Genomic DNA, 8,242 nt, shown 5'->3' with positions numbered 1-8,242 from the left:
GTCTCAATGCTGAAGCATCTACCCATGTCTCGGTGTGAAGGGGTGCATGGGAATAGACCAGAAAAAAATGTATTTCAGTTTATGTTCCGCTGATGTCATCCGGTGGTGATTAGACGTCGGCTCCAATCCAGAATTTATTCATTCTGATAAGAGTCAGACAATCAGCATTTTCAGTTGACAGGCGGAAATAGCACAATACAGCAATGCCAGTCACATCAACCAAATCTGGCTGTATGCTGCTAACTAGCAAATGGAGCAGTATGAATGGAATATTATATTACTTCTTACCAAAAGTATCAGGATTCAGAGCAAAAAGAATATTATCAGCCTGATATCTAGGGCTATGGATAGGAGATCCAGCAGCAGAAAGACCGTGCAGCGGCCCCTATTCTGTACTATACGAGGTCTCCACAAACTCTGCTTAACTACTGCTATCAGCGGGATTAATATCCATCAGAATTAGTCCTTACAGGGACTGTTAGTGTAGATGAAATAAATAATAGTGGTGGGAGCCCAGCCTAAATGCAGGTAAAAATCTCTCCCTGACGCAGCAGCAGCAGCAACTCTCCCTACACTGTCTGATCCGGAGTGACTGTGACGAGCATGGCGGCGCCAGGTCTGATATACACCTGATGACGCTGTGCGGCCAGCCAATCACTGTAATGCCACAACCAACATGGCTACCACATTACAGTGAGTGGCAGACAATCCCTGCATGTTCATTGGCTCTGTAATGAGCGCCAAACATGCAGGAAGGAGACCTGAGCTCCCGACGAGCAACCCCGGAAATACTCGGTGAGCGCCGAGCATCTCGAGAAGTGAGATGTTCAGGCGAGTAATGAGTAGTGACGAGCACGCTCGCTCATCACTATGGGTCACTCATCGGAGGTCTCTTCTGTTCTGGCACCTGGGGGATCTACAAATGATACAAGTCACATGGAGACCTTTCAGGCAAAATCTGCCCTCCAATATGGCGCTCCTTCCTATCTGTGCCGGGCCGTGTCCTCGGACAGTAGTGTCTGATCACATGTGGGGTATTACTGCATTCAGGAGTGATTGCAAACCAAATTATGGGGTCTATATTTTCCTATTACACTTAATGAAAATGAAAAATTTGGGGATAGGCAAGATTTATGTGGAGAAATCTTTGGTGAATCACCTGTGGGTTCATGTTCCTCACCACATCCATAGATGAATTTTTCAGGAGTCAAGTTTCAAAATGAAGTCACTTGTGGGGGTTTTCTGCTGTTTTGGTCCTTAGGGGCTCTGCAAATGCAAAATGACGTCCACAATTTATTACAGTCAAAATTGTGCTTCAAAGGTCTAATAGCGCTCCTTCCCGTCCTGCCGTCTGGCCAAACAGTAGCTTCTGACCAAATGTGGGGTCCTGCTGTTCTCAGGAGATTGCTCAATACATTGCGGGGTCCACTGTTTCCTGTTATCTCTGTGAAAATGAAAAATTTGATGCTAAAGTAAAATTTTAGTGAAAAAAAAAAAAATGTCATTTTTTCCTTTTCTTTTCCTATGAAGCAGCTGAAGGATTCTTACAATTCCCGAATGTGCTCTGAAAACTTTAAGGGTTGTAGCTTTGTAAACGGGGTCTTGTCTGGGCACGATATGACATATAGACCCCTCAAAATTACTTCAAGACTCAAGTTGTCACAAAAAAAACAGGTTTTGTAAATTTTGTACATTTCATTGAAATAATAAAAACTTTTAAGCCTTCTAACATCATAAGAAGATAAAAAGCGGATTAGAAAATGATGTGGAAGTAAAGTTGACATTTGGTGACAGAAGAGACTCAAGGTTTTCTCTCGAGCTCTATTTTTCGGAGGAGGATTTATTATACACAGCTCAAAAAACTAAAGGGAACAGTGAAATCCCCCATCCAAGATCTGATGAATGAAATCTTCTCAGTGAATACTTTGTTCTGTAGAAGCTGAATGTGCTGACAACAAAATCACACAAAAATCATCAATGGAAATCACATTTATTAACCAATGGAGGCCTGGATCTGGAGTCACCCCCAAAATTAAAGTGGAAAAACACTACAGGCTGATCCAACTGTGATGTAATGTCCTTAAAACGAGTCAAAATGAGGCTGAGTATTGTGTGTGGCCTCCACGTGCCTGTATGACCTCCCTACAACGCCTGGGCATGCTCCTGATGAGGCTGAGTATTGTGTGTGGCCTCCACGTGCCTGTATGACCTCCCTTCAACGCCTGGGCATGCTCCTGATGAGGCTGAGTATTGTGTGTGGCCTCCACGTGCCTGTATGACCTCCCTACAATGCCTGGGCATGCTCCTGATGAGGCTGAGTATTGTGTGTGGCCTCCACGTGCCTGTATGACCTCCCTACAACGCCTGGGCATGCTCCTGATGAGGCTCAGTATTGTGTGTGGCCTCCACATGCCTGTATGACCTCCCTACAACGCCTGGGCATGCTCCTGATGAGGCTGAGTATTGTGTGTGGCCTCCACGTGCCTGTATGACCTTCCTACAATGCCTGGGCATGCTCCTGATGAGTCTCAGTATTGTGTGTGGCCTCCACATGCCTGTATGACCTCCCTACAACGACTGGGCATGCTCCTGATGAGTCTCAGTATTGTGTGTGGCCTCCACGTGCCTGTATGACCTTCCTACAATGCCTGGGCATGCTCCTGATGAGACTGAGTATTGTGTGTGGCCTCCACGTGCCTGTATGACCTCCCTACAATGCCTGGGCATGCTCCTGATGAGGCTGAGTATTGTGTGTGGCCTCCACGTGCCTGTATGACCTCCCTACAACGCCTGGGCATGCTCCTGATGAGGCTGAGTATTGTGTGTGGCTTCCACGTGCCTTTATGACCTCCCTACAACACCTGGGCATGCTCCTGATGAGGCTCAGTATTGTGTGTGGCCTCCACGTGCCTGTATGACCTCCCTTCAACGCCTGGGCATGCTCCTGATGAGGCTGAGTATTGTGTGTGGCCTCCACGTGCCTGTATGACCTCCCTACAATGCCTGGGCATGCTCCTGATGAGTCTCAGTATTGTGTGTGGCCTCCACGTGCCTGTATGACCTCCCTACAACGCCTGGGCATGCTCCTGATGAGGCTCAGTATTGTGTGTGGCCTCCACATGCCTGTATGACCTCCCGTCAACGCCTGGGCATGCTCCTGATGAGGCTGAGTATTGTGTGTGGCCTCCACGTGCCTGTATGACCTCCCTACAATGCCTGGGCATGCTCCGGATGAGGCTGAGTATTGTGTGTGGCCTCCACGTGCCTGTATGACCTCCCTACAACGCCTGGGCATGCTCCTGATGAGGCTCAGTATTGTGTGTGGCCTCCACGTGCCTGTATGACCTCCCTTCAATGCCTGGGCATGCTCCTGATGAGGCTGAGTATTGTGTGTGGCCTCCACGTGCCTGTATGACCTTCCTACAATACCTGGGCATGCTCCTGATGAGGCTGAGTATTGTGTGTGGCCTCCACATGCCTGTATGACCTCCCTACAACGCCTGGGCATGCTCCTGATGAGGCTGAGTATTGTGTGTGGCCTTCACGTGCCTGTATGACCTCCCTACAAGGCCTGGACATGCTCCTGATGAGGCTGAGTATTGTGTGTGGCCTCCACATGCCTGTATGACCTTCCTACAATGCCTGGGCATGCTTCTGATGAGGCTGAGTATTGTGTGTGGCCTCCACATGCCTGTATGACCTCCCTACAACGCCTGGGCATGCTCCTGATGAGACTGAGTATTGTGTATGGCCTCCACGTGCCTGTATGACCTCCTTACAATGCCTGGGCATGCTCCTGATGAGGCTGAGTATTGTGTGTGGCCTCTACGTGCCTGTATGACCTCCCTACAACGCCTGGGCATGCTCCTGATGAGGCTGAGTATTGTGTGTGGCCTCCACGTGCCTTTATGACCTCCCTACAACACCTGGGCATGCTCCTGATGAGGCTGAGTATTGTGTGTGGCCTTCACGTGCCTGTATGACCTCCCTACAAGGCCTGGACATGCTCCTGATGAGGCTGAGTATTGTGTGTGGCCTCCATGTGCCTGTATGACCTCCCTACAACACCTGGGCATGCTTCTGATGAGGTTGTGTGTGGCCTCCACGTGCCTGTATGACCTCCCTACGACGCCTGGGCATGCACCTGATGAGGTCGTGTATTGTGTGTGGCCTCCACATGCCTGTATGACCTCCCTACAATGCCTGGGCATGCTCCTGATGAGGTTGCGGATGGTCTCCTGTGGGATCTCCTCCCAGACCTGGACTAAAGCATCCGCCAACTCCTGGACAGTCTGTGGTGCAACGTGATGTTGGTGGATGGAGCGAAACATGATGTCCCAGATGTGCTCAATCGGATTCAGGTCTGGGGAACGGGCGGGCCAGTCCATAGCTTCAATGCCTTCATCTTGCAGGAACTGCTGACACACTCCTGTCATATGAGGTCTGGCATTGTCCTGCATTAGGAGGAACCCAGGGCCAACCACACCAGGATATGGTCTCACAAGGGGTCTGAGGATCTCATCTCGGTACCTAATAGCAGTCAGGCTACCTCTTGCGAGCACATGGGGGTCTGTGCGGCCTCCAAAGAAATGCCACCCCACACCATTACTGACCCACTGCCAAACCGGTCATGCTGAAGGATGTTGCAGGTAGCAAGTCGCTCTCCACGGCGTCTCCAGACTCTGTCTCGCCTGTCACATGTGCTCAGTCTGAACCTACTTTCATCTGTGAAGAGCACAGGGCACCTGTGGAGACTTTGCCTATCCTGGTGTTCTGTGGCAAATGCCAAGCGTCCTGCACGGTGTTGGGCTGTGAGCACAACCCCCATCTGTGGATGTCGGGCCCTCATGCCACCCTCATGGAGTCGGTTTCTAAACGTTTGTGCAGACACATGCACATTCGTGGCCTGCTGGAGGTCATTTTGCAGGGCTCTGGCAGTGCTCCGCCAGTTCCTCCTTGCACAAAGACAGAGGTAGCGGTCCTGCTGCTGGGTTGTTGCCCTCCTATGGCCCCCTCCACGTCTCCTGGTGTACTGGCCTGTCTCCTGGTATCGCCTCCAGGCTCTGGACACTACGCTGATAGACACAGCAAACCTTCTTGCCACAACTCGCATTGATGTGCCATCCTGGATGAGCTGCACTACCTGAGCAACTTCTGTGGGTTGTAGAGTCCGTCTCATGCTACCACGAGTGTGAAAGCACAACCAACATTCAAAAGTGACCAAAGCATCAGCCAGAAAGCATTGGTACTGAGATGTGGTCTGTGGTCCCACCTGCAGAACCACTCCTTTATTGAGGGTGTCTGGATAATTACCAATAATTTCCAACTATTGTCTATTCCATTTGCACAACAGCATGTGAAATTGATTGTCAATCAGTGTTGCTTCCTAAGTGGACAGTTTGATTTCACAGAAGTTTGATTTACTTGGAGTTACATTCTGTTGTTTAAGTGTTCCCTTTATTTTTTTGAGCAGTGTAGTTAATGTTAAAAAAAAAATGTTTTGCGTTAGCCAGGAATCGAACCCAGGTCAACTGCTTGGAAGGCAGCTATGCTCACCACTATACCTCCAACGCTTGGACTGGAGGTGTTTTTTTCTGGCTTCCATCGCTCTGCCTGGGGGAAGTACATGAAAGCTCACAGGATATTTCCCATACAGCTCACATACAGCTCAGGTACTTTTTTTGATGGAGATTCTACAATCTTTTCTTTCTCCCCTATCACTTCTGGACTTGCTGCTTAGTTCCTTTCCATCATTCTAACGCCAATGTCTCACTGTTGTGTCTCTGCCATGTGGTCTAGCGGTTAGGATTCCTGGTTTTCATCCAAACGTCCTTGACTTGATTCCCAGTATGGGAAGTTGTTTTCCCTATTTTTTTGTTGTTACCTTATTATTGTCACAGTCAGAATCTTATTGACCAGTAATTAATGTACATGTATAATATATTATAGAAATGTCCAGTATTATGTGACCCATACACCTGGAGACGCAGTGAGGTGATGACGGCAGGAGAGCTGCAGTACACAAGCCTTCGATAGCTCAGCTGGTAGAGCGGAGGACTGTAGTGGGGCACAGACATCCTTAGGTCACTGGTTCGATTCAGGTTCAAAGGACATTTTATTACTTATTGTTAGTAGGGTATAATTATCTCCAGAATTAAGCAGCCACATTACTGGTGGGGTCACATTGGCCACAATATTAATTTTCCTTAACAATCCCTCCTCGCCGTCCGCTCTCCTGAAGTAGGGCTTCTATTAGGGTCATTACGGTTCTTCACTTACAGCGGATTATCCGGACAGAAGTTTCCTCCCTCTCTTCCTCCTCATTTTTGCCTTTTTCGGAAGATGATGTTTTTAGCTCTTTGGCCTCGATTCATGATTGTGTTTTTTGGCTGTACCTCAGTCATTACTTACTTTGAGCCTTTTTTAAGTCTATTTCCTCTGTGTTCACCTGTTTTTTCTTCTGATCCCCATTGTGGGCGAGGTTTGGAGTTTCTACGTCAGGGGTGGGGAATCTTTTCTATTCCAGGGTCCATGTGGATATTTACACCATCCTTCGGGGGGGGTATAAATTACCCGCTATCTAAGTATGTCCTGACGTCCTCAGCGTTCGGTAGTGAAGACTGCGTACACGTGCTCACCGAGCGAGGAGACATTAACCGTCACAATACAGCTGCCGGCCCCAAGTACTGGGGTCCCCGGATATCTACCCGGGGGCAGATAAAAGGTCATCAAGGGCTGTAAATGTCCCACGGGCCTGAGGTTCCCCACCCCTGTTCCAGATGTTTTCGACTCATCCAATTGTCACTTTTTAAAAAGTCAACACATTTTTGTTAGAAGATGTTCTCCAGTCTCCCCATGGAGTGAATTTATGGACGTCTATAGTTTTTCTGCAAGTTTGGGGACATTTTAGCCGAACATGTCACTTTTTGCTCTAAAAAGACTCTTAGAAGAGAGAAAAGAAAAATGATAAATGATTTTGCAACAAAATGTAAGAACCGCCTGCGACACTGAAGAAACTGGCGCATAAGATACCAATGAATGGCGCAAGCCCAAAAAGAAAAGTGACTTTCTGTGAATGATTTACCAGGAGACAAGTGAAGCCGTGTCACTTGGTTGCTTGGTGGAGACAAAGGACTAGAACTCTGTTAAGGTCTCCACGTGCAGGTTTGTAACCTGCTGACTACATGAGAAGTTCTTCTGATGGACACTAATTACAGATCTGTGCCTTATAGGAGCTGGGTTCACGTTACTTGTATTACAAAAATGTGAATTACATAGAATCGGTGAATTTTGTAAAATTATTAATTGACAACATAAAGAAATTTGGGTAGCTGTCCAAGCAAAAGACACCGACGTCCCTGGGTGGGCTTGAACCACCAACCTTTAAGTTAACAGCCGAACGCGCTATCCAATTGCGCCACAGAGACATCTGTGCTCAGCAGCTCTGCCTGAACAGCAAATAACCAACATTTCCGCTCAGTGCACATTGCTCAGTAGCGGCTGATGGTGACTATTGAGCTCCTGGGTCGGAGGACGACACCACAGAATCCTGGGAATTTCCTCTACATTCAGACATTCTCATTCTTATTCCAGTGACTTATGATCGCTCAGACGATGTCCTGGGAGGTTTCTACGTTTAGGTATCGGTGGCTCCTCTCTTGGGTTTTATAACACTGGATGATGTCGGGTTTTCATATGGACGGTCTTGGGTTCGATTTCTGGAAAGGGAAATTAAGTTTCAATTGTTCCCTGAGAAATTCTATAGTTGGATTTTGTGAATAAATATTGTAATTAACTAGAAAACAATATAACGGTATTGAATACATTTCATCACTGTCGTATTGTCTGCGACCTTATAAAACTCCATCACAACTTTTATGTGATATTCTTTTATGGGCTTGATGTGTTTTTTGTTCCTTGTATTTTATTTTATATATGAAGGTCTATGGGAAAACAGTTTGAAGACAATCTCCTACAGCGCGTCTCGGACCCCGGGGGCCATTACAATATGTTTTTCTTTGAAATGCTGCAGCGTTTTAGAGTTAAACATACCTGGCTGAGATCATATGTAGCGCCCCGAGGGTTCGGCCGCTACAGGGGTATTGCACCTCAGACCAGAGGTGTGATATTCCACTCCCGGGTAAGGATGGAGTATGGACCAGGGCTCATTTAGCTGCATACAGCACACACACCCCATTTCCGGGGGACAGCTCTATGGTGCTCCCATTTATATATTTATGCA

General features: G+C 47.8%; 2 non-coding genes across 2 annotated transcripts; one reads left to right on the top strand and one right to left on the bottom strand.

The window, feature by feature from the left end:
• The first annotated feature begins 6,026 nt into the window (after window positions 1-6,026).
• TRNAY-GUA (transfer RNA tyrosine (anticodon GUA)) lies at window positions 6,027-6,111 on the top strand. Its single transcript is given in 2 exon segments — window positions 6,027-6,063; window positions 6,076-6,111. It is a non-coding gene; the product is annotated as a tRNA-Tyr (tRNA).
• A 1,242-nt stretch (window positions 6,112-7,353) lies between these two features.
• TRNAN-GUU (transfer RNA asparagine (anticodon GUU)) lies at window positions 7,354-7,427 on the bottom strand. Its single transcript has one exon. It is a non-coding gene; the product is annotated as a tRNA-Asn (tRNA).
• Between the last annotated feature and the right edge of the window lie 815 nt (window positions 7,428-8,242).

Source organism: Phyllobates terribilis, unplaced genomic scaffold (assembly GCF_046119375.1).
Source record: "Phyllobates terribilis strain yellow unplaced genomic scaffold, ASM4611937v1 Scaffold_3__8_contigs__length_932513732, whole genome shotgun sequence".
NCBI lineage: Eukaryota > Metazoa > Chordata > Amphibia > Anura > Dendrobatidae > Phyllobates > Phyllobates terribilis.
The sequence above is the reverse complement of the archived record's forward strand: the minus strand, read 5'-3'. Positions and strand labels throughout refer to the sequence as shown.